Source organism: Carettochelys insculpta, chromosome 3, assembly GCF_033958435.1.
Source record: "Carettochelys insculpta isolate YL-2023 chromosome 3, ASM3395843v1, whole genome shotgun sequence".
Classification (NCBI taxonomy): Eukaryota; Metazoa; Chordata; order Testudines; family Carettochelyidae; genus Carettochelys; species Carettochelys insculpta.
In genome coordinates this window covers 98486374-98495768 of record NC_134139.1, presented here as the reverse complement: position 1 = coordinate 98495768, position 9395 = coordinate 98486374, and the positions used below count along the sequence as shown (strand labels likewise).

The following is a 9395-nucleotide window of genomic DNA, read 5'->3' as shown; positions in this document are numbered from 1 at the left end:
AATGCTCCTCCTAAGAGTGCCAGTGAGAGAGAAATCAAAGCATTAGACTGGGTCAATGCTTGCTCAGCAGGGAACCACTATAGTCTGTGTTTAAGAAAGTGACCTCAGCCAAGTGAGGTCTAATGTGACGATGTTAGGCGTCTCTTCCTTCTTCCTTTTCCACTTGTTTATGAAAGTACATGGAGAGAATTTGACTGTGAAGATTGCCTATTCTTATGTATGCAATTGCTACTAAAGAAAATAAAATAAGTGCAATATGTTTCTAGTTTAGGCCAGGGGTCAGCAATTCCTGGCACATGTGCCAAGAGCGGCACGCAAGGTGATTTTCATCTGCATGCGAGGCAGGAGCTCAGCCCTGCTCCTTCTTCCCCCATGCAGACAGGAGCTTGCTCAAAGCCATGCCGCCTGCTAATGCTACCAACCATCACTTAAATTGTAAAGCTCTGCTTCTTCATTTTTTTTATTAATGAAGCTATTGTAAGTTGGACTATTAGTGACTTTAAAAAGTATCACCATCACTTGGACCATACACAGAGGTCAAAAGGTCAAATTTTGGCACTCTGCCTCAGCAAGGTTGCTGACATCTGGTCTAGGTAATGCCAGCCTTTGCTATCTGGGTAAGACTTACACAAGATTCTGCATATGCTATGTGGCTGTGTCTATAGTGAGCCCCAATGCCAATAGATTGATGCAAATAAGCAGTCTCAAAAATGCAAAATGGTGCTCATTTGCCTAGTCACACATCTAGGGTGCATATTCATGAGGCTAATATGCATTTTTGCAGCAGAAATCAAGCAGTGTAAACAAGGCTCTGCCAGCAAAACGCCCTCTTTGTCAGCAGCCTCTTATTCCTGGAAAAAATCAGGCATAAGGGGCTGCCAACAAAGTGTGGTTTTGCCAACAGAACCATGTCTACACTGCTTGATTTCTGCCACAAAATGCAAATTACCCTCATGAATATGCACATTAGATGTGTGAATAGGCAAAAGAGCCACCATTCTGCATTTCTGAGACTGCTTATTTGCATCAAACTGTCGGCACTAGGGCTCAGTGTAGACACAGCCTGCGTGTACACATGTGTACACAGAGTGAAAAAGAGCACAGTCACTTTGTACTTCTGTAGAAGTCTACTTCAATTTGTTCACAGCATTCCACAAGTATTCATTAATTAAGCCTCATAATACTCCCAAAAAGATAGACATTTTTACCTGAGACACAGAGAGACATCATGCCCAAAGTCACAGAGTGAGTGATTAACAGTGTCATAAACAGATCTTAACAGGATGACTCCCCTAAATCCTAGAAACTCAGTAGAGCATTACACTCTATGTACGTGGGGGTTCAATCGCTATCTTTCACGTTGTTAGTTTAGTCAGTTTAGCAAGGGCTTGAAATCTGGCAAAGTGACTTATTTTCTAATGGCATTCATCATTTGTAACATTTTAATTACAGCATCAAAATGGCTGGGATATTGATAAACAATTAAGAATCATTAGACTGTTTTTCAGCTGGCCTGCAGTTCTCTGGCAATGCAAAGAGAACTTTGGGAGATGTAAAGCAACAATGGAAGGAAAGATCATCAGACAGCTGGGCTCTTATCATGTTGTCACAGGTGGCCAACATTTGGCTATGTCATTGTGCATAGTTTCAGGAAGCCAATGGCAATATGCAGGTAGCAATACTTGGGATTTTAATTCCATGCAGACAGCAAAGCATCACAATTATCCACACTTTCTGAAACAAGAGCCTTCAGCAGGATTTCTGTCTGGGATAGACCATGTCTTTGTCATTGTGAGTGGACTGGACAGCAACCACTGCTTATAAGACCCCAGCTGTTTGATGATCTTTCCTTCCATTAAAAGTCTGGCAAAGTATTTGTAGCGATCAATACCTTCTCGGTAATCTACCTCCACTGTGGGAAGCTGCCAGACTACGCAATAGAAGACACATGGCCTTTGGCATCTTATTCTGCCTGTTTCAGGTGAATAAAATGGAGGACGATTTTCCAAGGGTTTCCCAAAGTGACAGTCTGGTGGTAACAGGACAGGGATCTATTCAGGTTCAGTGGCTGAAACACCTTTCATGTACATTTATTAGTTTCAACAATTTCTTGATACACCACGTACTCTGGGAGTTGTTTGAAGAGGACAGAATTTGTGTGGGTAAAAACTGGGTCTTCTAGCAAAGGAGTCTTGTAAGCATTTCTCCATTTCTCATCCAAGTTCCTCTGCCTGGGTCCTTTGAGCGATATGATCCCCTAGTCCTGCCAACACGATCTGTCTCAAATAGGTCACCTGGGACTGTTGGGGGCTTCACTTTTGGATCAACAAAGAAGCCAATCTCTGGGCAAACTGAATTTACTGCTGTCGTCAGCTGCCCCCATTGGCACCTGATTTCCACCACGGCTTTGTATTGCAGCCTGTTCACTTCACAGAACTTAGGAGTACACCCTGCATACTCACAGGCCGCCAAAGCTCCTAACATCACCATGAGGTCTCCTAACTTTTGAAAAGGCCCTTGTCCAGCCCAGATCCTTTGCACCTGTAGAGCTCTTGCTTTCTTCCCTTTGAGCTTCTCCGTCTCTTCTTTGCTTACAGCTGGTCTCACAAACTTTTCAAAGAGCTCTCGCACGGTCATTGCGGACATGATGGTTATGGCACAGGGGAGGCAGTCATGCTGTTTACTTGGAGCAAGCATCTTAGCATAGTGTGGGGCCTCTGGAAAAGATGTCATGGTCATGCCCAAGGGACTAATTGGACAGTTCCGCTTTGCTATCATGAGCTCTTTCAGCCTTCCTGTCCTGGGTGGTTCCTGCAGGGCTCTGAGTGCTATGAGTACATTGAATGAGGGAAAAGGAGCATTTGAGGACTTCTTCAGTAAAATAGACAAGCCATTAAAATCTCTTTTCCTTATGTAACCCTTCTGCTCTCTTCATTTCATGCGTTTTCTTGTCCCTCCATTTTGCTTCACTTACTCTGCTCTTCCCTTTCCTCACAGATGGTTCATTTTAAGATTATCATTAAAAAATTGTTTAGCTGGTGATGAGCTTCAAACAGCAACTCCAGAATAAACCAAGGCAAACAAATTGAAACAAGATCATTGGAGGGCAAGAGAAATGCTGAAAGGTTCAGACAATGACAGCTTCCAAAAAAGATGTAGAGACACGTTCATTCTGGAGGCAATGACAGACTAAAAATGATGTTGACAAATATCTTCAGGGATGTTACAAAGACAATAGGAATCAATTATTCTGCAAAGCCACTTATGTCAAAACTGAGATTATCAGTTAAGCGGATTCAGAGAAAGTGCAGGTTAAATATTAATGCATAAATAAACAAACAAAAAATCAGATGTTAACTTCACTAATCTTAAGGTCCAAGGAGTCACCAATCAGAACTTGAATTTGTTACATGAGCTCCTGTTACAGAAAGTGAGGATAACTATTACAAGAATCATTTCAACTTAGATTGGATCAAGCATTATGGAATAGACTGTAGGGAAAAATCCTGTAATGGTACAGAATTGGACTTTCAACATCCCTTTCTGGGTACCTAATTATACCCAATGCAATATGTAAAAATCTCAATGACTTTAGAGGGAGTTATTCTATGCTGCAGCATGAAAACAGTGGCCCAAGACAGAGGAAGAAGAGTGCACGCAAAATTAATTACTAAAACTCCAGTGCAGTACAAGAGGGGTGAGCTGTATTGCTGTAAGTACAAATTAGATCATAAGCTTACTAGGAACAACAGAAATGTACTTTAGAACGTGGTACATCTCTTTTCGTCAGTCTCTCAAGACATTTTTAGAAAACAGGGGTTTTAACAGGTTGTAAGAAACTGTTCCGTGAAGTGAGAAAGTAAAAGCCCCCAGACTGACTAATAATCAAACAAAACATGTCTGTTCTCCCACTGATGACCAGGGAGTCCCTTGGCCTCATCTGCACATATCAACGAGTGAATACTCATTCCTTTTTAACACCATAATTGTGAATCATCTACCTAAAGATTAATCTTATAGAGAGAGTTAAAGTAAAAGGGATTTAATATTCATTGTGCTCTAGTTTTAATTCCATATTCCTTATTCATGTTTGATGTTTGGGACATAAATCTATTTGCTATTTTCAGGGAAGGGGCTTTTTTCTCTTACCAACAGCTGTATGACTTCCCTATTCTTCAATTATAGAACAGCTGTAACTGTTTGATTACTTTCAGATGCGTAGTGGTATTAGTCCGGAGCATCACAAAAAACAAGGAGACCTGTAGCACGTCTTAAAAACTAACAAATATATGGTCACGAGCTTTTGTGGGTAAGACCCACTTCCTCAGATTACTAGTCAGCCGTAGGATGTTTCTCCCTTTTTTGCTATTTGAAACTAGTAAGCCATTGTACTGGATGGAGGTTACAAGTGTTGTTACTCAGGGATCAGTCACAAGCTTGATCTTATTTAGAATTTTTATTTGATGACCCAGACACAAAATGATAGAATGTGCTAATGAAGTTTGCTGATGCTACAAAGCTGGGAGGCCATGTCAATAGGAAGGAGGATCCAAATATTCTAGAGGAAGATCTGGATGACTTTCAAGGCTGGACTGACAGAAATGGATGAAATGCAGTAGTACAAAGTCATACACTACGGTCTAATTAAAAGAATTTCTCCTACAGGCTTGAATCTCATCAGCTGGAAGCAACAGAGGAGGAGTGAGGTCAGGATGAGTTGGTCAATAATAGGATGAATATGAGCCATCAATGTAAAAAAGGCAAATGCAAAAAGTAGGATGCATCGGGTGATTTATTTCCATTAAAGAAAAGAAAGTTATTTAACATCACTGAATACGGCACTGATTTGGCCTGTTTGGAACTGTGTTCAATTCTGGTCATCCATGTTCAAGAGAGATGAATTTAAATTGGAATGGGCTCAGAGAAGAGATAAGAGGATGATCAAGCAAATGGAGAATCTACCTTAATAGAGGAGATTGCGAGACCTTGGCTAGCAAGAAGGCTAAGAGCGGATATGATTGTGCTTTGTAAATAGACCACAAAGGCAAATACCAGGGATGGTGAGGAGTCCAAAATACTGGTGCATGGGGGTCAGTACTTTTGGGTGGGTGGTGGCCAAGGTTAGGAATAGCTGTCTCTCCATTCTGAGCTGGCATGTTCAGGTGCATCTCTAAATAGCTAGCCTTTGTGTCTTGGAATGCCAGTGGTCTCCCTCTGGATCTGGATCACACATCCTTCCTTGCCAACAGTGAGCCTGACTCAGCTGTTCTGATAGATTTTATATGCTGCTGCCAGCAGTAGTGCCCAGCAGAGTGAGGGATGGGGGAGGGAGGTTCTTGGTGAAGAGAAGAGGGTTAACCCATGCTGTCCCAGAGCTGGGTGGATACAGCCCTGTGTACAGGCAAAAAAATAATGTTAAGAGACAGATGGAATTTTTCTCTATGTCACAGGGTTGCTTGTGATGATATAGGTCAGGACTCAGTAGCCCTGGGGCTCACTCATGGTTTATGTCTTAGGTTCTTAAAAGCTTGTGCTTTAGATTTTCAGACAGTTAACTGTAGGGTCAGGAAGGGTTTCCACTCTTATCCCCCATGTATCCTGGGTGGGGAAAGGGGTAAGTGTTCTTCTAATGAATCATTTGAGATAGTGAAGTCTAGAGCTGGGACTTTGGACAGGCGGTGGGCCAGGGTTCTGAGGTGGTGCTGAGCATTCTGGCTTGGGTACTTTGCTGGCTGGTGCTTGGTCACATGCTCAGTGTCTAAGTGATCACCATATATGGGGTTGGGAAGGAATTTCCCCCCAAAACATCGGCAATGATCTTGGGAATTTTATGCCTTCCTTTGTAGCACGGGGTGCAGGCTGCTTGACAGGATCATCATACCTCACTTAATTAACATACTGCCATTGCAAGGGCCTTGATTATTGGTTCACAGCAACAATAATCTCTCCTCCTGGCACATAATATTTGAACCTTCTTTATGGTCTTTGATATCTTGGTCTAATTTCAGTTGTTGGATTTAATGTGAGGGTGAAGTTGGTGGCCAGGGACATACAAAGAGATCAGACTAAATTAAGAGCTGGTCCCATCTGGATATAAATTCTAGGACTCTAAAGTGTGTAGATATCTAATTCATTTTTAATTTTCATTTTTCCAGTGCTGCTATTAATGTTGAAAAATTCATTACTTCAAATCCAGGCTGGTTGTCAGTGACAAGTCATTACCATATGGTTATTCTACTGAATTATTCTTCACATTGCCAAATAAAAAAACAACAACAAAAAAGCCCACATCACCACTATCAGCACCATATTAATAGGGGCCATGTCTATTGTGGAGGTTTAGATAAGTGATATGAAGCATGAGTAACTCTGTCCATGATTGAGAGGTTGACCATAATTTGTCATAGTTTGTATGTGAAACTTGGCAGATCCTGCGCACATCACCAGGCCAACATTGAACATGAGCTGGGCTGTTAACCAGAGAAGTCAGTTCTGTGTTCCTGTCCACTGTCTTCCCACAAGTAGAGTGATGTCTGCACTAGAGCTTTTTTAAAAAGCTTCCCATTGGTTCTGGATTTAGCAAGATTGGGAACCATAATGTTGATAGTTTTTAAATTGTAATGCTACTCATTTGGAACTAGAACTGACCTAATGATTGACTTTTCAGTTTGCAGAGCCCCATTTGGAGCCTGCACTGATTTCTTTTCTTTAGCTTCCTACTGAAATGAAACAAAAAACACATTTCAGGTTGAATAAAATATTTCATTCAACCAGAAGTGGCATATTTTACAACAGTAAAAGTTAGTATAACATTCCTAAATGGCCAAAACAAACTATTTGTTCTCTTTCCAAACAAAATATTCTACTTTAGGAGCTGAATATATTAAATTTGCCTGAAGTTCATAAACAGTATTGGTGACCCCAAAATGTATTTTTGGCAAACTTACTATTTGTGAAACAAATAAACAAATAAATAAAACCGCTCGATTCTACTCTGAACAAGGTCATGTGGTACAGTTGTTAACAGTGACAACAGCAGCTGGAAGCCTCTCTAGACTAGGAGTCCCCACATTGGTAATGCTGGTGGAGCCAGGCCAGTATGTGAACCTTTAGAAAAATTCTGCTGTATAAATATGGCCTCGAGGTAGAGAGTTGGTTGGAGGAAAAGATAGCCCAGCTACTGAAAACATAATTGTGGATCACATTCTATATACACAAATAAAAGCAAAATTGAACATCTCATATGGATCAGGTCACAAAACCTTGGCATCGTTGTAACATGCATATAAAAGTGGCCTTATGTTTTAGATGCCACATTATTAAAATAACAAATGACTTTTGATGGACCAGAAATTGTCAATGTGACACATTCTTACCATGCATTTTGTACTTTATTCACATTGCCTCAAATAACACCAGGCACCTCATGTTTCTCTTTTCTTAAATCTTTTGATTTGGAAAAAGATACAACCAATTTTACCCTAATTAGCACAAATAACTCTATATGCCCCTCTAGCTGTGACAAGAGTTCTAACGGTTTCATTAGTGGTTCTGCAACATGCAACACAAAATCATTTATGCTTCTTGAATAAAAAATATTGCCAGAGTAAATAGATGCAAAATTGAACTTCATTACCTGTTTGCTCCTGGGAGTACTTTCTTTTAAAAGTTACACACTAATGAGGACACTTATATAGTAGTTTTCTTCTCCAAATTTTGCCTGGCATAAAAGCATCTGTGATAGTTCTATTACAATCATGCATGTGAAGCAACCCAATTATTCAGCTAAAAAGGGCAGCAGCAAGTGGTACTGAAACAATGCTTTGGAACTGGCTTACCCAGATACATCATGAATAATATCCCAGGGAGAGTAGTAAGGAAGAGCAAGCACTAATATTAGAAAAAGTAAGCCATTAAATACAATGCAATCTCATTTATCCACCTTCATTTTGGTCTTATCCAAAGTCCATTGAAATCTAATGGGAGTCTTTCAATTAAAGTCAATGGCCTGTAAACATGTTCTCAAGCAAAAATGACTCTTATTGCAGTCCCAGAGTCGTCCCTTGATGTGAATTGCTGTGTTTCTCGCCAGTTATCTGGTTGAATGGGGATGGGGGAGACCACAAAAAAAAAAAAGACTGGATTCCCAGAATTACACAATATACCAGTTTTAACCCAATGGGATGCTATTAGTTTGCTTTCTCAGTGTGCGTTTAGCTCCAGTAAAAGTTGTCTGTGGAAGCTGATGTTCTTTCCTCACAGCAGAGATATAACCAAGGCACCCACTAGTAAGCTTTACACTATAAACTTCTAGGGGTAAGTAGGTATTTCAATGTTAAAAACATTTTGGTTCTTGAGGGCCTCTGAGGCTGCTGATCAGGATGGCAGTTAGTAGTAATTGTGATATAGATTTTAGCAGTATAGACTCCTGCCCATGAGGAGGTAGTGGATTGAATTAAACATTAGTCTGAACCACTAAATTGTCATTACCATGTAATGAATTTCACTCAGTGACAAACTGTACTGAATTTAAACCAGTTATCTCCACATGAAAGGCTAACGATGCCGTTATCAGTTTCCAGAGCTTTCTAGAATTTTCATTTTATTGTCAACATCCGCTCAGACAGAATCTTCTCAATTTTACCTTCTGCATTTCCGGATGATAAATTTTAAAATAGCTTAGAGATAGGCTTTTGGAGATATTAGAAAACTAGGCTGAGTCTACACTAGAAAGTTTTGTCGACAGAAGGGGCCTACATACATTGGGTGCGTCTACACGAGCCAGCTACTTCAAAGTAGCTGGCACAAAGTCGAAATAGTACGCATTGTGTCTACATGTGCCGTGAGCTATTTCGATATTGAAATCGACATTAGGCAGAGAGATGTGGAAATCGCTATTCCTGTCCAAAGATGGGAATAGCGCCCAACTTCGACATTCAACATCGAAGTAGGGAGTGCGTAGACGATCCGCGTCCTGCTATGTCGAAATAGTGGGGTCCTCCATGGTGGCCATCAGCTGAGGGATTGAGAGACACTCTGTCCAGCCCCTGCGGGGCTCTATGGTCACCACGTGCAGCAGCCCTTAGCCCAGGGCTTCTGGCTGCTGCAGCTGGGGGTCCATGCTGCGGGCACGGGGTCTGCAACTGGTTGTTGGCTCTGTGGATCTCGTGCTCTGTAGGCCAAGTGTGTCTGGGATGGGCCCTTTAAGGGAGCGGCTTGGGGCTTTGCTGGCCCCTTATTTTGACGGGAGCGCTTGTGTGTGTGGACGCTCTGCATTTCCTTCCGGGGTGGCTCCTTTTGACATTCTCCATCGCTACTTTGATGTTCAACGTCGATGGCACCAGCCCTGGAGGATGTGTAGACGATATGTGTCAAAATAGCCTGTTTGGATGTTC

General features: G+C 41.4%; 1 pseudogene; it reads right to left on the bottom strand.

Moving 5' to 3' along the window:
• Positions 1–1721: 1721 nt before the first annotated feature.
• Positions 1722–8653, bottom strand: LOC142010685 (putative ATP-dependent RNA helicase DHX37; annotated as a pseudogene).
• Positions 8654–9395: the final 742 nt, after the last annotated feature.